Below are 23,515 nucleotides of genomic sequence, written 5' to 3' on the forward strand. Positions count from 1 at the left end.
GCTGAGACAATATTTGGAATGTACTATTGTTGGCTCTTCATAATTCTTATTGGTAGAAAGCAACTCAGTAGAATCCTATTTGTACTTATTTGTATTTATCCTCTCTACTACATTTCATCTTTTATATATATATTCATTTTCTCTGCTTTAAAATGTGAGTTCTGTAAGAGCAGGTATTGTTTTACATTTTTAATTTAACTGATTAGGACATAGCCTAGTGACTATAACATAGTAGGTACTTAATAAAGACTATTCAGTGGCTAATTGATTGCTTAATCAAATTGAAGGAGACAAGTGCCATAACAGTTCAAGAAATCATTATTGTCTAAGGAAATCAGTAGCTAGTTTATATTCTGGGAAAATGGCCAAAACAATTGCTTTTAGTGTAAGTCCACAGTCCATAGATTCTTAAAGCATGCCAATTTCCAAGTTGTTAGCATAGGTATATTTATCATTATGTTGGTTTCAGCAGCAATTCAGGAAGGAGACTAAATATTTCCCTTGCTATCTTCCCGTTCATTCACTCACTAGTGGTCCAACAGTTAGCACAGTGCTGCCATATATTAGACACATGGCAATTGCTTCTTGACTTGGTCATTTAGCCTTTTCTTGATGATCTCCAGCTAAGAGGAACATATCTTCTTCTCAGCCATATCACTTCATTCTGTGGGAGATATAATTCTGAAAAAGTTTTTCTTTACGTTGAGGTAAATTGGAGGAGTATTATGGTATAATTGAAAGAGCAAAGGACTTGAAATCATAAAGTTCTAGGTTTTGATCTTGTATTAAAAAGTTATTAACTTTATAACCTAGAAAAGTCACTTAAACCAATTTGAGTCCTGGTTTCATTATATGTAAGGAGAGGGTAGGCAAAAATTATCTGTAAGGTCCCTTCCAGTGATAAGTGCATCAATACCAAAATTAACTTTCTTGCTATTGCCACTTATTGGTCCTATTTCTTTTCTTTATTGCAAGAACATAATCCAATTTATGCTCAAGTCAAGACATCACCTATGAGATCATTAGTCTTCTTTGAAAATGAAGGACAAACAAGTTATCCATTGATTCCATGACAGACTGTCATAAACATGAAGACAAATATAATTTCGTCCATGTCTTTTTTCCCCTTCAGTACTCAATGAAATTTTAAGTATCATCTATGTACCAGACATTGTGCTAAGCACCTCACAAGTTTGCAAGGACGAAAGACAAAAACAGTCCTTGCCCTCAAAAAACTTGCAATTTAATAGACAAAGAAAACATGTAAAAATCACTGACAGAAGATTATGGTAGAGAACTCAAAAAAGTTCAAGATGAGTGTAGCCAGGTGAGAAATAAGGAGATGTGTGAGGAATTCATCAGCTAAATTACTTCAGTTCCTTCCACGTACCACCATTTGTTGTGAGCTTTTTCTTCTCAAAACACAGCCAGGTGATAAAAGTTCAGATCTTTTATTATCTCCAATATAGCCTGGTTAGCTTAGAGGCCTATCTCTCTGCTTGGTTCCAAGAGCTCTCTCCGAATGTCGCCAAATCCAAAGGTCTGGTCCTTCAGCCTCTGCCTCTGCTTTCTTCAGCCTCCAGCCAGCTCCACTCTTCATGTCATTCCGGTGAAATCTCGACTTGTAGCTTCTTCACTCTGAAGAACTTCTTTGACTGGCCCATTGAAGCTCTATTTATGCTCCTTCAAGAGAGGGATTGTGGGTTTTCTCCCATAGTGCTCTCTGGCCCAAAGAGCTTCAAGGGAGGTGTGAACTCATTGAACTCCAATGAGTAAAGGTGTGAACACAAGCCTTGTATTAATTAGTTCTACTTAGTACCTTGTTTCAGGTTCTGCCCAAAACATCTTCTTGTAAGATTAGATCAACTCTAATTAGTTAGCAGTTAGTAAGGATTCCAACAACCATTTAGTCATCTTCTGGGTATCTTCCAGATATTCTTCAGCTTAATAATGTTATTTTAAAATTTACCAAATTTAAATAAAATGCTCTGGATAATGATAACAGCTTACCATGGTAATCAAGGCAAAACATAGAAGAATTGTTTTCTCCCTCAGAATAAATATTGTGTCTTTCTTAATGAACCTTATAATTATAGTAGCTCTTTTGCCAGTTATATCACAATGTTTATTAATATGGAACTCTCATTTGACTGAAAACTCCCATTTTAGACTACCTGTTGAGTAGTTCTTATCAAATTCAAATTATATATATAGATATATATATATCTATATATATATATATATTTAATTCCATCTTACCTTAATAGATTCATTTCAGGGTTCTAACTTGTTAAAGATTTTTAAAAGTTATTTTTTTCCAGTAAAAGTATCATTTAAATTTAATGTTTTAATTTCTCATGCTTTATTGGAGCCATTGATAAAATAGCACTACACACATTTTTTAATAAGGGAAATGAGAACTAGAAAATTGAAAAAAGTAGCAATAATATTGTATGGTGATCAATTGTGAATGACAGCTATTCTCAGCAATATAATGATCCAAGACAATTTTAAAGGACTTATTATGAGTATTTATATCAACATTCAGAGAAAGAACTGATGGCATCTGAATGAAAATTGAAATATACTCAATTTTTATTTTTTTTGGGGGGGATGGGCGATGAATCCTTTCTTTTTTCCTTGCAAGCTTGCTAATATAGAAAGTTTTATCTGATTGTACATTTTTTTTAATTTATAATTTTATTTTATTTAATAATAACTTTGTATTGACAGAATCCATGCCAGGGTAATTTTTACAACATTATCCCTTGCACTCGCTTATGTTTTGATTTTTCCCCTCCCTCCCGCCACCCCCCCCAAGATGGCAAGCAGTCCTATATATGTTAAATATGTTGCAGTATATCCTAGATACAATACATATTTGCAGAACCGAACAGTTCTCCTGTTGCACAGGGAGAATTGGATTCAGAAGGTAAAAATAACTCGGGAAGAAAATAAAAAATGCAAATAGTTCACATTCATTTCCCAGTGTTCCTTCTTTGGGTGTAACTGTTTCTGTCCATCATTTATCCACTGAAACTCAGTTAGGTATTTTTGTCATAGAAATCAACTTCCATCAGAATACATCCTCATACAATATCGTTGTCGAAGTGTATAATGATCTCCTGGTTCTGCTCACTTAGCATCAGTCCATGTAGGTCTCTCCAAGTCTCTCTGTATTCATCCTGCTGGTCATTCCTTACAGAACAATAATATTCCGTAACATTCATATACCACAATTTACCCAGCCATTCTCCAATTGATGGGCATCCATTCATTTTCCAGTTTCTAGCCACTACAAACAGGGCTGCTACAAACATTTTGGTGCATACAAGTCCCTTTCCATTTTTTAGCATCTCTTTGGGGTATAAGCCCAATAGAAACACTGTTGGATCAAAGGGTATGCACATTTTGATAACTTTTTGGGCATAATTCCAGATTGCTCTCCAGAATGGTTGGGTTTGTTCACAACTCCACCAACAATGCATCAGTGTCCCAGTTTTCCCGCATCCCCTCCAACATTCATCATTATTTTTTCCTGTCATCTTAGCCAATCTGACAGGTGTGTAATGATATGAGAGTTGTCTTAATTTGCATTTCTCTGATCAATAGTGATTTGGAACACTCTTTCATGTGAGTGGTAATAGTTTCAATTTCATCATCTGAAAATTGTCTGTTCATATCCTTTGACCATTTATCAATTGGAGAATGGCTTGATTTCTTATAAATTTGAGTCAGTTCTCTATATATTTTGGAAATGAGGCCTTTATCAGAACCTTTAACTGTAAAGATGTTTTCCCAGTTTGTTGCTTCCCTACTAATCTTGTTTGAATTCGTTCTGTTTGTACAAAGGCTTTTTAATTTGATATAATCAAAATTTTCTATTTTGTGATCAGTAATGGTCTCTAGTTCATCTTTGGTCACAAATTTCTTTCTCCTCCACAAGTCTGAGAGATAAACTATCCTATGTTCCTCTAATTTATTTATAATCTCATTCTTTATGCCTAGGTCATGGACCCATTTTGATCTTATCTTGGTATATGGTGTTAAGTGTGGGTCCTTGCCTAATTTCTGCCATACTAATTTCCAGTTATCCCAGCAGTTTTTATCAAATAATGAATTCTTATCCCAAAAGTTAGAATCTTTGGGTTTGTTAAACACTAGATTGCTATAGTTGACTATTCTGTCTTGTGAACCTAACCTTTTCCACTGATCAACTAATCTATTTTTAAGCCAATACCAGATGGTTTTGGTGACTGCTGCTTTATAATATAATTTTAGATCAGGTACAGCTAGACCACCTTCATTTGATTTTTTTTTCATTAATTCCCTTGAGATTCTCGACTTTTTATTGTTCCATATGAATTTTGTTGTTATTTTTTCTAGATCATTAAAATATTTTCTTGGAAGTCTGATTGGTATAGCACTAAATAAATAGATTAGTTTAGGGAGTATTGTCAACTTTATTATATTTGCTCGGCCTATCCAAGAGCACTTAATATTTTTCCAATTATTTAAATCAGACTTTATTTGTGTGGAAACTTTTTTTTTTTGTAATTTTGCTCAAATAATTCCTGACTTTCCTTTGGTAGGTAGATACCCAAATATTTTATGCTGTCAACAGTTATTTTGAATGGAATTTCTCTTTGTATCTCTAGCTCTTGGATTTTGTTGGTAGTGTATAAAAATGCTGAGGATTTATGGGGATTTATTTGTATCCTGCTACTTTGCTAAAATTATGAATTATTTCTAATAGCTTTTTAGTAGACTCTCTGGGGTTCTCTAGATATACCATCATATCATCTGCAAAGAGTGATAGTTTGGTTTCCTCATTGCCTACTCTAATTCCTTTAATCTCTTTCTCAACTCTTATTGCAGAGACTAGTGTTTCTAATACGATATTGAATAATAATGGTGATAGTGGGCAACCTTGCTTCACTCTAGATCTTACTGGGAAAGGTTCCAGTTATTCCCCATTGCATATGATTCTTACTGAAGGTTTTAAATATATGCTCCTGACTATTTTAAAGAAAAGTCCTTTTATTCCTATGCTCTCAAGTGTTTTTATTAGGAATGGATGTTGAATTTTATCAAATGCTTTTTCTGCATCTATTGAGATGATCATATGGTTTTTGTTTGGTTGGTTATTGATATAGTCAATTATGCTAATAGTTTTCCTAATATTGAACTAGCCCTGCATTCCTGGTATAAATCCTACTTGGCCATAGTGTATTATCCTGAGTATGATTTTCTGTAATCTTTTTCCTAATATTTTATTTAAGATTTTAGCATCAATATTCATTAGGGAGATTGCTCTATAATTTTCTTTCTCTGTTTTCGATCTACCTGGTTTAGGTATCAGTACCATGTCTGTGTCATAAAAGGAGTTTGGTAGGACTCCTTCAATCCCTATTTTTTCAAATAGTTTATTTAGCATTGGAGTTAATTGTTCTTTAAATGTTTGGTAGAATTCACATGTAAATCCATCTGGTCTTGGGGATTTTTTCTTAGGGTGTTGGTTGATAGTTTGTTCTATTTCTTTTTCTGAGATGGGACTGTTTAGGATATTTACTTCTTCCTCTGTTAGTTTGGGCAAGCTATATTTTTGGAGATATTCTTCTATTTCATTTGTCAAATTTATTGGCATAAAGTTGGGCAAAGTAACTCCTAATTATTGCTCTAATTTCCTCTTCGTTAGTGGCGAGTTCTCCCTTTTCATTTTTAAGACTAACAATTTGATTTTCCTCTTTCCTTTTTTTAATCAGATTTACTAAGGGTTTGTCTATTTTGTTGTTTTTTTCATAGAACCAACTCTTAGTTTTATTAATTAATTCAATAGTTTTTTTACTTTCAATTTTATTGATCTCTCCTTTTATTTTTAGAATTTCAAGTTTAGTGTTTGACTGGGGGTTTTTAATTTGTTCCTTTTCTAGCATTTTTAGTTGGGAGCCCAATTCATTGACCTTCTCTTTCTCTATTTTATACAAATAGGCCTCTAGAGATATGAGATTTCCCCTTATTACCGCTTTGGCTGCATCCCATACATTTTGGTATGATGTCTCATTATTATCGTTTTCTTGGATGAAGTTATTAATTATGTCTATAATTTGCTGTTTCATCTAATCATTCTTTAGTATGAGATTATTTAGTTTCCAATAATTTTTTGGTCTACTTTCCCCTGGCTTTTTATTGAATGTAATTTTCAATGCATCGTGGTCTGAAAAGGATGCATTCACTATTTCTGCCTTACTGCATTTGAGTTTGAGGTTTTTATGTCCTAATATATGGTCAATTTTTGTATAAGTTCCATGAACTGCTGAAAAGAAGGTGTACTCTTTTCTGTCCCCATTACATTTTCTCCAGTGATCTATCATATCTAATATTTCTAGTATTCTATTTATCTCTTTGACTTCTTTCTTATTTATTTTGTGGTTTGATTTATCTAATTCTGAGAGTGCAAGGTTGAGATCTCCCACTATTATAGTTTTACTGTCTATTTCTTCTTGCAGCTCTCTTAATTTCTCTTTTAAGAATTTAGATGCTACACCACTTGGTGCATATACGTTTAATATAGATAGTGCTTCATTATTCATTCTAACCTTTAGCAAGATATAGTGCCCTTCCTTATCTCTTTTGATTAGATCAATTTTTGCTTCAGCTTGATCTGAGATCAGGATGGCTACTCCTGCTTTTTTGACTTCACCTGAAGCATAGTAGATTTTGCTTCAACCTTTTACCTTTAACCTGCATGTATCTTCCCGCTTCAGGTATGTTTCCTGTAAACAACATATTGTAGGATTCTGGCTTTTAATCTGTTCTGCTAACCGCTTCCTCTTTATGGAGGAGTTTACCCCATTCACATTTATGGTTAAAATGACTAATTCTGTATTACTTGCCATCTTGTTAACCCCGGTTTATGCTTTTCTCCCTTCTTTCCCCCTTACCCCCCTTCCCAGTATTAAATTTGTGAGCACCTCTTGCTTCTCACAGCCCTCCCTTTTTTAGTATCCCTTCCCCCACTTAGAGTTCCTCCCCCTATCTTACCCCTTTCCCTCCCAGTTACCGTATTCCCTTCCACTTAGCTTATTCCTTCCCTTTTCACTTTTCCCTTCTCACTTTTCAATAAGGTGGGAGAAGTTTCACCATAGATTGAATATGTCTAAAATTTTTCTCTTAAAGCAAATTCTGAAAGCAGTAAAATACTCACTATATTCATCCCTCTCCATTCTTTCTCTCAGATATAATAGGTTTTCTTTGCCTCTTTATGAAATGTAGTACCTCCACTTTCCCCTTTTTCTGGTACAATGTCCTTTCCACATCTAGTTTTTAGAACAAGGTATATCTGTATTCTTCATACATCTTTATAGCTGAAATATAGTTCCCAAGATTAATCTTTACCTTTTTAGATTTCTCTTGAGTTCTGTACTTGTAGATCAAACTTTTTGTTAAGTTCTGACTTTTTCATCAAAAATAAGTGAAATTCACTTACTTCGTTGAATATCCATCTTCTTCCCTGGAAAAAGATGCTCATTCTTGCTGGGTAAGTTATTTTTGGTTGCATACCAAGTTCCTTAGGCTTTCGGAATATCATATTCCAGGCCCTTCGATCCTTTAATGTGGATGCTGCCAGATCCTGGCAGCTCCTCCATACTTGAATTGGGTTTTTCTACCTGCTTGCAGTATTTTTTCCTTCGTCTGAGGGTTCTGGCATTTGGCCACTATATTCCTTGGTGTTTTGATTTTAGGATCCCTTTCAGTAGGGGATCAATGAATTCTTTCAATGTCTATTTTACCCTCTGTTTCTATGATTTCTGGGCAGTTCTCTTTGATAATTTCCTGGAAAATAGTGTCCAGGCTCTTTTTTTCATCATACTTTTCTGGGAGTCCAATGATTCTCAGGTTGTCTCTCCTGGATCTGTTTTCCAGGTCTGTTGTTTTCCCCAGAAGGTATTTCACATTCTTTTCCATTGTTTGATTGTTTTGGATTTGCTTGACTGATTCTTGTTGTCTCCTCGAGTCATTCAATTCCATTTGTTCGACCCTGATTTTCAGTGAAGTATTTTCTTCACTCACTTTTTAAAAATCTTTTTCTAATTGTCCCATTGAGTTCTTTTGTTCTATGGAATTTTTTTCCATATCACCAATTTTTTTTTTTCAGAGAGCTATTTTCTGTTTCCAGTTCACTAATCCTATTTTTTAAGCATTTGATTTCTTTATCCACTCTCTCTTTAACTGAGTGGGATGACTTCTCCAGACTCTTTTGCCAAGCCTCCCTCTCCTTTTCCCATTTTTCTTCTAGCTCTTTTGTGAGAGTCTTTTTAATTTCTTCTATGAGATTCATCTGTGCTGAGGAACAGATGATCTCCTCCTTTGGGGATTCACCTGGTGACTATTTGTTTTTAGTCTCCTCAGGATTTGGAGTCTGCTCTTTATCTGTATAGAAGCTGTCAAGGGTTAAAGTCTTTTTCAGTTTTTTGCTCATTCTGTCTAATAATCAAAGACAAACTATCAAAGAAACAGAAGAAAAAACCCTTGAATGGAGGCTACTTTCTTTGGGGGAGGGGCTGGGTTTTGTTACCGAGCTTTCTCTACAGACTGCAGGGGGCAGCAGTGAGGCACTGGCCCTACTGTGCTGCACCTGCCCTCTGAGATCCAAGAGCGTGCTGAGACACTGTGGGGGAGGGGTGGCCAGGTCCCGAGAGACTCCAGCTGTTTGGGGTTGTATTCTTCACCCCCGATGTTTTTAGCTTCTCTGCTAGGCTGCTGATTTGCTGCCGGAGCAAAGTATCTAATCCTGTAGCAAAGCTCTCCCCACAGAGACTGCTGAGATCACACCCCACCCCCTCTCCACTCTGCTCGGCTCTGAGCCGCCTTCTGTGCTCTCACTGCCGCTGCTGCCCGCAGTCTGCTTCTGATCTAATAACCGTCCCCGCCCTCGAGCAAAAACAGACCTTTCCTGATGAATCTCAAGGATGGTTTCTCTTGGTAACTAATTGTATGTTTTTTTTTCAGTCAAGCATTAATTCAGAGGCATGAAATGAAATGGATAGTGAGAGAAAAATGTAGAGGTTACACAGCTGTGTGCCTCCTCTCCGCCATCTTCATATCTGATTGTTCATTGTCAAGGTATTAGGAAACATCCTGTTTTACAGAGGTAAAACCCAGCAAATAGATTGTTCTTTGAGCTTGGCAAAAGAACAGTCTTTTGAGCTCACACTCTGGATGATCGCAGCCACCACAAAATCCTAGAATTGTTTTGCATCAGTATCTGGTGGTATATGAGCTTGAAAAACCATCTATAGTCATCATGTTCTGGTCATTAAACTTTGCTGTAAATCAAACTTGTTTCACTGTTGCTGTTAGCCCTCAGTGTTAAGGCCATCTCCCCATATTTCTTCAGGCACCCTAGTAGGGATCAGATCTCAGCACGTATGTCTTTGCTTGTAATCAATTTTTCTCTGAATTAATTAAACTTCTGCTGTTCCATGATACTCCTATTTTTAGTCTGCTCTGTTCATCCCTGGTTATTCACAGGTTAGAGACAGGTTCTCATCCAGTTGACATGTATAATGTAAATAAAATTGCTTACCTTCTCAAAGAGGAAGAAAAGGGAAGACAGGAGAATTTGGAGCTCAAAATTTAGAAAAAAAGATATATTAAAATTACTTACATGTATTTGAGAAAAATAAATTTAAATATGTACATGTATACATGTGTATATGCATGCACATATATAAATATGAAAATACAGAATGCACACATGCATATTCACAGACAATAGTGTAGCATAGTTTTCAAAAATTCCAAAGACTGTAGAAACAAATAGCATAAGGTCAGTTACAAGTTTCTCTACTAAAAATCTACTTCTAAATCCATATCAAACTATTAATAACTACTCTTTGGATCCAGTCACACACCTGTTCCAAATCCATGTAAATATATTATAATTTAGATATTCTAATTTAGATTTGTGAATATCTGTCTCCATGATGTAATATTTTAAGAAACTTTATTAAAATGATTTGCTAAAAGCTAGGTGAACTTTTCCAATAATATTACTATATTATGATGTTTTCTTGGTAAAACTGTGGTGTATCTTGATAATCACTGCTATCTTTTCTAGATATTTATTAAATAATTTTTTAATTAATAAAACATTTTATAATTTTACAAAGAATTAGAGTCAAGAGAGGATTCTGGCAAGATGGCAGAGTAGTTCAGGAAATTTTCAGCTCTTCAAATTTCTTCCACAAAAAAAAAAAAAAAGATAGAATACTGCTTTAATACAGGAGAAATAAATATAGAGTAAAATAGTCATCATCCTAAGACAATCTAAGATTATGAAATCAGGGAGGTGATATCATCATGCATGTGAACTGAATTTAAGTGGGGGAAGACTGTACAAAGAGACCTGCCTCACTTTCCCTCCAGAGCCATCTGGATCCAGTGGCCAGATATCTATCAAGAGGATGAAATGGGAGACTTTGACCTTTTTAAACTAAGGTCTTCAACAAATGTCAGTTTGAGGCTGCACCCATTCACTGATTAAAACTAGGTTGCAATTGAGGCAAAGAGGAAACTCTTTACCTAGTGCCAACATATCTAAATAAATGAATGAATGAATGAATGAATCTGGGACGGGGAGATCCTCAGAGTTCTGGCCAAAGCAGAAAAAAATGCTATTTATTTTCAAATTGAGTCAATCAGGATCTGAAAATGAGCAAAAGGGACTTGGTTTAGGACCAAGTGGTGACCAATCAAAACAGATTGTTTTTAGTTTAAGGGATGGTCCTTAAGAATGAACTCAAGCAAGTAAACTCCAAGATATTTTGGAACAGTTCAGAGTTGCAAAAGAAAAAAGATGGTTGTGTAGGAGAGTCTTGAAGAATCTTCCACTGTTGAAGGACTCAAGCATAACTATGTTGGTCAGATAACTCTAGATTGTGGCTGTAGTGAGAAGTAGCATATTCCTGGTGAGTTCAATAAGGAGGAGAGACTTTTGAGTGTGAGCATTTGCAAGACAGTAGAGTCCCTAGAAGACTTCCAGGCAAGATGGCAGAGAGGAGGCACACAGCTTTGTAAGTTCCATGTTTTCTCTCAGAATCCATTTTATTACAAGCCTCTGAATTAGTGCTTGACTGAAAAAACCCCCACAAATAGTTACCAAGAGAAGACATCCTTGAAATTTGCCAGGAAAGGTATGTTTTTGCTCGAGGGCAGGGACAGTTTTAGATTGGGCACAGGCTGAGGGCAGGCAGCAGCAGTGAGAGCCTGGCAGGCAGCTCACAGCTGAGCAGACCAGAGCGGGGTGGGGTGTGATCTCAGGCGTCTCTGTGGGGAGAGCTTTGCTACAGGATTGGCTACTTTGCCCTGGCAGCAAGCCAGCAGACTAGCAGAGAAGCTAAAAACACTGGGGTGAAGAATACAGCTCAGAACAACTGGAGTCTCTCGGAACCTGGCCACCCCTTGCCCACAGTATCTCAGCACACTCTCGGAGTCTCAGAGCGCAGGCACAACACAGCCATTGCTCCTGCTAGTGCCTCGCTGCTGCCCCTACTGTCTGTAGAGGAAGCTTGGTAACACCACCCAGCAACTCCCCACAAAAAAACAGATTTCATTTGGGTTTTTTAATCATTTTTTCTTTGCTGGTTTGTTTTTGATTCTTCTCTGACAAAATGAACAAAAAATTGGAAAGGACCTTAACCAATGACAGCTTCTGTATGGATAGAGAGCAGACTCTAAACCCTGAGGAAACTAAAAACAGACTGTCTCCAGGTGAATCCTCAAAGGAGATCATCTGTTCCTCAGCACAGATGAATCTCATAGAAGAAATTAAAAAGGCTCTCACAAGAGAGCTAGAAGAAAAATGGGAAAAAAAGAGAGGGAGGTATGGCAAGAGAGTCTGGCGAAGTCATCCCACTCATTTAAAGACAGAGTAGATAAAGAAATCAAATCCTTGAAAAATAGGATTAGTGAACTGGAAACAGAAAACAGCTCTCTAAAAATTAAAATTGGCAAAATGGAAATAAATTCCATAGAACAAAACAACTCAATTGGACAATTAGAAAAAGATATTAGAAAAGTGAATGAAGAAAATACTTCATTGAAAATCAGAATCGAACAAATGGAATTGAATGACTCGAGGAGACAACAAGAATCAGTCAAGCAAAACAAACAAACAAACAAAAAAAATCAAACAATGGAAAGGAATGTGAAATACCTTCTTGGGAAAACAACAGACCTGGAAAATAGATCCAGGAGAGACAATCTGAGAATTATTGGACTCCCAGAAAAATATGATGAAAAAAAGAGCCTGGACACTATTTTCCAGGAAATTATGAAAGAGAACTGCCCAGAAATCATAGAAACAGAGGGTAAAATAGACATTGAAAGAATTCATCGATTACCCACTGAAAGGGATCCTAAACTCAAAACACCAAGAAATAGAGTGGCCAAATGCCAGAACCCTCAGACAAAGGAAAAAATACGACAAGTGGCTAGAAAAACCCAATTCAAATATAGAGGAGCCATGATAAGGATTACCTAGGAACTAGCAGCATCCACATTAAAAGATCAAAGGGCCTGGAATATAATATTCCAAAAGGCTAAGGAACTTGGTGTGCAACCAAAAATAACTTACCCAGCCAGAATGAGCATCTTTTTCCAGGGAAGAAGATGGACATTCAACAAAATAAGTGAATTTCACTTATTTTTGATGAAAAAAACTAAAACTTAACAAAAAGTTTGATCTAAAAATATAGAACTCAAGAAAAACCTAAAAAGGTAAAAAGAAATCTTGGGAACTATATTTCTGCTATAAAGATGTATAAAGAATGCATGTATACCTTGTTCTAGAAACAAGAAGTGGAAAGGACATTGTACCAGAAAAAGGGTAAAGTGAGGGTACTACATCTCATGAAGAGGCAAAGGAAACCTATTCTATCTGAGAGAAAGGATGGAGGGGGGTGAATACAATGGGTATCTTATTGCCATCAGAATTGGCTTTAAGAGAAAAAATTTAGACATATTCAATTTATGGTGAAACTTCTCCCACCTCATTGAAAAGTGAGAAGAGAAAAGTGAAAGGGGAAGGAATAAGCTAAATGGAAGGGGATATGTAAACTGTAAGGGAAAAGAGTAAGATAGGGGGAGGAACCCTAAGATGGTGGGAGGGATACTAAAAAGGGAGGGTTGTGAGAAGCAAGTGGTGCTCACAAGCTTAATACTGGGAAGGGGGGGAAGGGGGTAAGAAGAGAGAAAAGCATAAACCAGTGTTAACAAGATGGCAAGTAATACAGAATTGGTAATTTTAACCATAAATGTGAATGGGGTAAACTCCCCCATAAAGAGGACATGATTAGCAGAATGGATTAAAAACCAGAATCCTACAATATGTTGTTTACAGGAAACACACCTGAAGCAGGGAGATACATGCAAAATAAAGGTAAAAATTTGGAGCAAAATCTACTATGCTTCAGGTGAAGTCAAAAAAGCAGGGGTAGCCATCCTGATCTCAGATCAAGCAAAAGCAAAAATTAATCTAATTAAAAGACATAAGGAAGGGCATTATATCTTGCTAAAGGTTACATAGATAATGAAGCAATATCAATATTAAACATATATGCACCAAGTGGTGTAACATCTAAATTCTTAAAAGAGAAATTAAGAGAGCTGCAAGAAGAAATAGACAGCAAAACTAAAATAGTGGGAGATCTCAACTTTGCACTCTCAGACTTAGATAAACCAAACCACAAAATAAATAAGAAAGAAGACAAAGAGGTAAATAGAATACTAGAAAAGTTAGATATGATAGATCTTTGGAGAAAACAAAATGGAGACAGAAAGGAGTATACTTTCTTTGCAGCGATTCATGGAACCTAAACTAAAATTGACCATATATTAGGACATAAAAACCTCAAACTCAAATGCAGTAAGGCAGAAATAGTAAATGCATCCTTTTCAGACTACAATGCAATGAAAATTACATTCAACAAAAAGCCAGGGGAAAGTAGACCAAAAAATAATTGGAAACTAAATAATCTCATACTAAAGAATGATTGGGTGAAACAGCAAATCATAGACATAATTAATAACTTCATCCAAGAAAATGATAATAATGAGACATCATACCAAAATGTGTGGGATGCAGCCAAAGTGGTAAAAAGGGGAAATTTCATATCTCTAGAGGCCTACTTGCATAAAATAGAGAAAGAGAAGGTCAATGAATTGGGCTTGCAACTAAAAATGCTAGAAAAGGAACAAATTAAAAACCCCCAGTCAAACACTAAACTTGAAATTCTAAAAATAAAAGGAGAGATCAATAAAATTGTAAATAAAAAAAAAAAACTATTGAATTAATTAATAAAACTAAGAGTTGGTTCTATGAAAAAAACAAGAAAATAGACAAATCCTTAGTAAATCTGATTTAAAAAAGGAAAAAGGAAAATCAAATTGTTAGTCTTAAAAATGAAAAGGGAGAACTCGCCACTAACGAAGAGGAAATTCTAGCTATAATTAGGAGTTACTTTGCCCAACTTTATGTCAATAAATTCGACAACTTAAATGAAATGGAAGAATACTTTCAAAAATAAAGCTTGCCCAGACTAACAGAGGAAGAAGTATATATCCTAAACAATCCCATCTCAGAAAAAGAAATAGAACAAGCTATTAACCAACTCCTTAAGAAAAAATCCACAGGACCAGATGGATTTACATGTGAATTCTACCAAACATTTCAAGAACAATTAACTCCAAAGCTATATAAACTATTTGAAAAAAATAGGGATTGAAGGAGTCCTAACAAACTCCTTTTACGACACAGATATGGTATTGATACCTAAACCAGGTAGACTGAAAACAAAGAAAAAAAAATCATAGACCAATCTCCCTAATGAATATTGATGCAAAAATCTTAAATATAATATTAGCAAAAGGATTACAGAAAATCATCTCCAGGATAATACACTATGACCAAGTAGGATTTATACCAGGAATGCAGGGCTGGTTCAATATTAGGAAATAGGTCAATATTACCATAATCGACTATATCAATAACCAAACAAACAAAAACCATATGGTTATCTCAATAGATGCAGAAAAAGTATTTGATAAAATCCAACATCCATTCCTAATAAAAACAATTTAGAGTATAGGAATAAATGTACTTTTCCTTAAAATAGTCAGGAGCATATATTTAAAACTGTCAGTAAGCATCATATGCAATGGGGAAAAACTGGAACCTTTCCCAGTAAGATCTGGAGTGAAGCAAGGTTGCCCACTATCACCATTATTAGTCAATATTATATTAGAAACACTAGCCCTTGCAATAAGAGTTGAGAAAGAGATTGAAGGAATTAGAGTAGGCAATGACGAAACCAAACTATCACTCTTTGCAGATAATATGATGGTATACCTAGAGAACCCCAGAGGTTCTACCAAAAAGCTATTAGAAATAATTCATTACTTTAGCAAAGTAGCAGGATACAAAATAATCTCCATAAATCCTCAGCATTTTTATACATCACCAACAAAATCCAAGAGCAAGAGATACAAAGAGAAATTCCATTCAAAATAACAGTCAGCAGCATAAAATATTTGGGAATCTTTCTACCAAAAGAATTATATGAGCAAAATTACAAAAAAAAAGTTTACATACAAATAAAGTCAGACTTAAATAATTGGGAAAATATTAAGTGCTCTTGGATAGGCCGAGTGAATATAATAAAGATGACAATACTCCCTAAACTAATCTATTTATTTAGTGCTATACCAATCAGACTTCCAAAAAAGTATTTTAATGATCTAGGAAAAATAACAACAAAATTCATATGGAAAACAAAAAGTCGAGAATCTCAAGGGAATTGATGAAAAAAAAAATCAAATGAAGGTGGCCTAGCTGTACCTGATCTAAAATTATATTATAAAGCAGCAGTCACCAAAACCATTTGTTATTGGCTAAGAAATAGATTAGTTGATCAGTGGAATAGGTTAGGTTCATAAGAGAGAATAGTCAACTATCGCAATCTAGTGTTTGACAAACCCAAAGATTCTAACTTTTGGGATAAGAATTCATTATTTGATAAAAAAAAACAAACAAACAAACAAACAAACAAACAAAAAAAAAAAACTGTTGGGATAAATGGAAACTTGTATGGCAGAAATTACGCATGGACCCACACTTAACACTATATACCAAGATAAGCTCAAAATGCATCCATGGTTTAGGCATAAAGAACGAGACTATAAATAAATTAGAGGAACATAGGATAGTTTATCTCTCAGACTTGTGGAGGAGAAAGAAATTTATGACCATTACTGATCACACAATAGAAAACTTTGATTATATCAAATTAAAAAGCCTTTGTACAAACAAAACTAATGCAAACAAGATTAGAAGGGAAGCAAAAAACTGGGAAAACATCTTCACGGTTAAAGGTTATGATAAAGGCTTCATTTCCAAACTATATAGAGAATGGACTCTAATTTATAAGAAATGAAGCCATTCTCCAATTGATAAATGGTCAAAGGATATGAACAGATAATTTTCAGATGATGAAATTGAAACTATTACCATTCATATGAAATAGTGTTCCAAATCAGTATTGATCAGAAAAATGCAAATTAAGACAATGCTGAGATACTACTACACACCTCTCAGATTGGCTAAGATGACAGGAAAAATTAATGAATGTTGGAGGGGATGCGGGAAAACTGGGACATTGATGCATTGTTGGTGGAGTTATGAACTAATCCGACCATTCTGGAGAGCAATCTGGAATAATGCCCAAAAAGTTATCAAACTGTGCATACCCTTTGATCCAGCAGTGTTACTTCTGGGCTTATATCCCAAAGAAATACTAAAGAAGGGAAAGGGACCTCCATGTGCCAAAATGTTTATGGCAGCACTGTTTGTAGTGGCTAGAAACTGGAAAACAAATGGATGCCCATCAATTGGAGAATGGCTGGGTAAATTGTGGTATATGAATGTCATGGAATATTATTGTTCTGTAAGAAATGACCAGCAGGATGAATACAGAGAGGCTTGGAGAGACTTACATGAAAGTGCTGGTAAGCCTTCAACAGCAGCCCTGCCTAAAAAAACGAAGTACTCATTTTAATCCTAATTGTTGTAAAACATCTCTTCCCCACAGATTGATAGGGATTTTTTCAACTATAAAAGGAGTAAAACTCCTGTTTCGTCTTCAAAAATCCATCTTACAGGGGCAGCACTAACTTCAACTGCTATTGATCCTCCCACGCCAGACATGTAGGTGTCTGCTTTAATCTTTGGCCAGTGACTGGGCCAGTTGGCACCTCTAATGTCTATACAATCTGCACCTATGTCTAGCAACCCTTCCAATGGTAGGCCATTTATGTAGTTAGTGAGCAATGGTTGGTCAGCTGTTACAGCTGCTGTCCAGTATATTCCTGGATTTTGTGGCTTGGAGTCAGAATCTGAGTGACTATCACCAAGTTGCTTATTAGGGTTCTATATCAGTAAACCTGATGCTACTACGTCTCCTGGGTGATAAATCATACATTGTCTGTCTGTATTAGTGACTGCAATATTATCTACACATTCCCCAGTTTCCCACATCAGTGTGTGGATGGACACTGTTTTGTACGTATTCTCAGGAGGTAAAATGGTCAAGCCTACTGTGCCTGGAGTCAAGGGATCCACAAGCTGGAGAGGAACAGATTTCACTTCTTAGAAGCTATCTCAGTTGTCCCAGCTGCATACAACTCTATTCTCCCCAATTGTAATCCCTTTCTCCCATCAGCTTCCTTCTTGGCTGATTGATTGTTTAATCCCTTTCTTCCATCATATGGCTTCCTGGCTGATTGGTCATGTCTGGGTACTGGACTTCTAGGCACTCTCTGGGTGTACCATTGATTGCCATCATGCCCCAAGTGTTTTTTGTCTTGAGCCCTGGGGCTGGGCCTCTCATCTTGTATCCCTGAATCAGTTTTGGTCATGGGGTATTGGGTTTTGTTCTCCCCCCTTGTTTTCTCATTCTGTCTCTATACCAACATTGAGATTTCAAACGCCCTACTTTACCACACTGAAAGTATTGACGAGTCTCTCTGGAAGTCCCTTGCCAGAAGGGACCCTGTCTTCCCTTGTTTGGGTCTTAGGAAGTCTGCATCATAGCCTGGCTATAAGGCATTTGTGTCCACTGTGGCACAGCATTTTATGAGCTCCTCTAAAGGAGCATTCTTGCACAGTCCTCGTATAATTCTTCTGCAAACCTCATTAGTATTTTCTTTAGCAAGTTGCCTTATCAAAATGTCTGTTACTGCATTTTCACCATTACTTATTGTGATAGCTGTCTGGAAATGTCCCACAAAGTTGGCAAGGTGTTCATTTGGCCCTTGTGTTGTTTTTGTGAAGGCCTCACTCTTGTTGTCTTTATTGTGGAGAGAATCCTATGCTTTAATAGCATTAGCAGCAATTTGCTCATATGCTGCTATGGAGTAATTAATGGGTACTGCAACATCTGCATTGGAACCTAGATCTGTTAGTAGGTCACAGGTGATTGCAGTATGAATTCCCCTTTGACTATTTTATTGGGCTTGTATCCTACAGAGCTCACTATATTCAGAAAGCCACAATGAGTTTTGTCCAAATTCTAGGCATACCTTTGCTATAGATTTCCAGTCATTAGGGGTTACGATTTCAAAAGCCAAGTGTTGTAATAACATCTTAACATAAGCTGATGTAGCCCCATAAAGAGTCCAAGCCTTTTTCAGGTATTTAAGGATTTCTATATCAAAAGGACCGTATTTTCTACTTTCTTGACCTGAAGAGTTAAACTGTTGAATCACAGGAAGAATGTGAGGATGGAACTCAGTTACATCTCTCCCTTCCACCTTGGCTTTAATTAGTCCTTTTTGCAATCTAGTCATAGGAGTGGGTAGTTGCCAGGGGGAGGAACTGGTGCTGTCACTGCCCCCCCCCACTACCCCTTTTCCTTCCATGCTGGAAGGTGGAGTTGATGGAGGGGTGTCAATTACCTGTACCTTAGGTGGGGTTGAAGGTGCCTGGGGGTGTGGAGAGTGGAAGGTCACCACACCCTTGAGCCTCACTTAAATCTCCATGCCTTATGGGCATATGGTCATTAATCTGTTCATTGTCTTCCTCCTTTATCTTAGGCTTCCCCATCTGGCTATTCCTAGAGCTATTTTTCTTTTTTCTATAACTCATAGGATTTTGTAAGGCCAACTGTATTATATTGTATACATAGAATGCCTCGATGGAAATTGAACAAGGACTTTTGTTGTAATATTCAGAGAGCTGGTGCCTTATTAATGTCCAATTATCTGAAGAGATTTGCTCTTCCTCTAAGAACTAAGGGGAGGTGAATTTTAATGTACCCAGAAGTCTAGCTATCTCTTCCCAATTTATAAGGAGCCCTTGTCCTTCTATCAGCTTAAGCATGCTTTCTATAGTGCCACTTCTCGGCAGGAGTCGGGGTGGGAAGGGGGGTGGGGATGGAGGCTTTCCTAACATAATATAAGTTCAATTTTAATATTTAAATGTTAAATCCTTAAGTTATCTGCTTTAAAAATATTTGCAATCATGTATGAATGACTTTGTTGAATTAGAATAATTTCAAGCAATGTTCATCTTATAAAAATAGAAGGTTTTATTTTTGAGGAGTAAGATTCTCAATTTTGATAATTCACACATACTTAAGACTTATTTTGAAACTAATTTGAAGCTTATTTTTTGCTTTAGTCATATTTTGCACTTATCAGGTGTTTCTATACACCTACATTTTCCTTGTCAAATTTCCTTGTTTCTAAACTCCAGAAATGAGAAGTTCTAAATCTAATTGCAAATGTACTATGAGATGTACCATGAGACTATATTTAAAATTACTTGGCTCCAGAGTCCCACTAGAACGATGATGATGATATTGGCTTATGATCAAACCTAAAACAGTTTATTTAGAAATTTCTGACTACCTAACATTCTGGCTGTCCAGCATGGGTACACAAAATAGTGAGTTAACCATTTAAAGATTTTTCTGTTTTATGTCAGGGAGATAATGGAACAACAATGGTAGGATTAGAAATTAGAAGAATTTAGATCTGTTGCATGGGAGTTTTGGATTAAGAAAAAGAACAACCCCGATTTCTAAGAGAAAGAACATTTAATATGTATTTTTCATCATGATGATGATTCAAAATGTAAATCTCTTGAAATAGAAAATTTTTCATGTTGTTTTTAGATACCTTGTGCATAATAAAAGCATAAGAAATGTTAAAAAAATTAGACTGTGTGATAAAGTGATCATAGGACACCTGGTTTGTGAGAAAATTTATATTGAGTCAGTAATGTGAGCAATATCCTTAACTCCATCCTCTTGCAAGTTAGGGTTATATTTTTTGTTTAGCTTTGTTTTGTTTTGTTTTGTTTTCACAAAAAAGTATTGAGATTGTCTTGAAGAATGAAGTAGCTTAGGACAGTAAGATATGATTTCTCTTGGGGGTATAAAACAGCAAGCATACCAGGCACAGGAGGTACTCCCTATACTTGTAATCTTCACAACTGAATCAATGCCTCATCATATATGACTTTCCCTTCCATATTCTCATGTCTTACTTCTTCAATGGATAAGTGAATTTCCTTTTGCTTCTGTTAAACTGATTTTAAGTATCTTAGTTAAGTCCAGTTTTGAAGTTAAAGTAGCAGGAAAATGGGCGAAGTCAGGAGAGGCCTATGATTAGGAATATGTAATAATATATAGTAGAGTATTGGCCTAAAGAAAAAGAATTCAAAGTATTTTTACTACATATTTTAATACTATATACATTTTCTAGCATGATTGCTTATTTAATATTCAATTAACAATTATGAAAATTTTATAGTTAACAATCATATAAATCTTAATATATATGTCAGACTAACTTTGTTTTACAATTTATTTGACTAGAAGAGTAAATGCTACACATGCCTGCTTTTCCCATTTTGTGTAACCCGTGGGTCCCAGTTTTCTATTCACAATCTAAATAATAATTAGATGGAAGATTATTGTTATCTTATTAATTAATATTTCAGTTGAGGGTAATTATATTTGCTCTCTTTGCTCTAGCTTTTCCTATTTTGAAATTATTCCTCAATAGAGAGGAAATTACTTGGATTCAGCTGCCCAGACATGTATAATATAGTCCAAGGCTAGAGTAATAAAAGCAAAAATTGAAAATATGGAATGAATCCAATTCTATTAATCATTTTCTGCCACCATATATAAATATAAATGTGTGAAACATAAAGACATATACGCATGCATACATACATATGCACGAACATATAGATATATACAAACATATGCAAAAACTGTATATGTATGTGTATACATACATACACATATATATGTATGTGTGTATATATGTATATATATATATATATAATTTGCATATATATCTGTGTATTCATGTATGCAAATTATGTAGGTTTTCAATTCTTTCAGATTTTAAGGAAATATTAATTATTGCAGTTTAGATTTATTTAGGCATTTTCTTTCAGCCTTGTCTCACTTTTCCACAGAGAGTAACTAAGTTCATGGAGTTCTTAGCAGCAATAGTTAGATAGAGGGCAAAACAGCAGAGAAACCTGTCATAGTTTGGATTTATGATTCGGCTGTAACCATTGAAAGGTTTATATGATTATAGTTCTACAAATGAAATTCAGAGCAAATGTTTTGACAAAGGATATCATTCTAGCAAAGCTTCATTAAAAATAAAATTTCTTCTTTTAAAATTGGTACTGTTCTAGAAAATGTGCGTGATATAATCATTATATACTTCCATACATAAAGATGTAGAAGAAAATTCATGTTGGGTATCTTAAATGTTATTTGATATTTTTATTTTCTTTCTCTTACCTTATTATTTCTATTGGGAATAGAGTTTAGAGAGTTACCCAATCTTTTTGTTAAAATAATGCTAAATGACATGCCCTTGATCTGCATCCAGTCAAAAAGGACTCCCTTTTTTTTTTTTTTTTTTTAGAACTTTCTCTCTCTCTCTCTCTCTTTTTTAAGTTTATCATGTGTCTTGGCTCTATTGACTTATTTGGAACAGATGTAAATTTTTTTTAAAATGACAATTGTCATTTGCTTGGCAAAAATGTGATTTATATTGTGGCTTCTTTGGATTCTTCCAATGTTTCCTCATCTCCCTTTTAACTTCATACTTTTCTTTAATCTACTGGGTGTCATTGTTTCCTCTGTTTGTTTTATCCATTTTATATATGAATATATCCATTTTTTCTCTAGGAACAGAAAAGGAAGATGGGACAACTATTAAATGTTTAAAAGTTGAGTCATTTTGGGGACTTCCAGCCAAGATGGCGGAGAGGAGGCACACAGCTATGTAGCTCCGCATTTTTCTCTCACTATCCATTTCATTACAAGCCTCTGAATTGATGCTTGACTGAAAAAAAACCCACAAATAGTTACCAAGAGAAGCCATCCTTGAGATTCGCCAAGAAAGATCTGTTTTTTCGCGAGGGCTGGGATGGTTCTGGATCAGGCACAGGGTGTGGGCAGGCAGCTCACAGCCGAGCAGACTGGAGAGGGGGTGGGGTGTGATCACACCCATCTCTGCAGGGAGAACTTTGCTACAGGATTGGATACTTTACCCTGGCAGCAAGCCAGCAACCGAGCAGAGAAGCTAAAAACACCAGGGTGAAGAATACAACCCCAAACAGCTGGAGCCTCTCAGGTCCTGGCCACCCCTCCTTCCCCTCCCCACAGTGACTCAGCACGCTCTGGGATCTTGGAGCACAGGCGCAGCACAGTAGGGCTAGTGACTCACTGCTGCCCCCGCAGTCTGTAGAGGAAGCTCCGTAACACCACCCAGCCCCTCCCCCAAAGAAAGCAGTCTCCATTTAAGGATTTTTTTCTTTTTTTTTCGTTGCTAATTTGTTTTTGATTCTTTGACATAATGAGCAAAAAATTGATGCATTTACTATTTCTGCCTTACTGCATTTGAATTTGAGGTTTTTATGTCCTAATATATGGTCAATTTTTGTATAGGTTCCATGAACTGCTGAAAAGAAAGTGTATTCCTTTCTGTCTCCATTACATTTTCTCCAGAGATCTATCATATCTAACTTTTCTTGTATTCTATTTACCTCTTTGACTTCTTTCTTATTTATTTTGTGGTTTGATTTATCTAATTCTGATAGTGCAAGGTTAAGATCTCCCACTATTATAGTTTTACTGTCTATTTCTTCTTGCAGCTCTCTTAATTTCTCTTTTAAGAATTTAGATGCTACACCACTTGGTGCATATATGTTTAATATAGATAGAGCTTCATTATCCATGCTACCCTTTAGCAAGATATAGTGCTCTTCCTTATCTCTTTTAATTAGATCAATTTTTGCTTTAGCTTGATCTGAGAGCAGGATGGCTACCCCTGCTTTTTTGACTTCACCTGAAGCATAGTAGATTTTGCTCCAACCTTTTACCTTTAACCTGCATGTATCTCCCCGCTTCAGGTGTGT

Source organism: Antechinus flavipes, chromosome 1 (genome assembly GCF_016432865.1).
Source record: "Antechinus flavipes isolate AdamAnt ecotype Samford, QLD, Australia chromosome 1, AdamAnt_v2, whole genome shotgun sequence".
In the NCBI taxonomy this organism is placed as follows: Eukaryota; Metazoa; Chordata; class Mammalia; order Dasyuromorphia; family Dasyuridae; genus Antechinus; species Antechinus flavipes.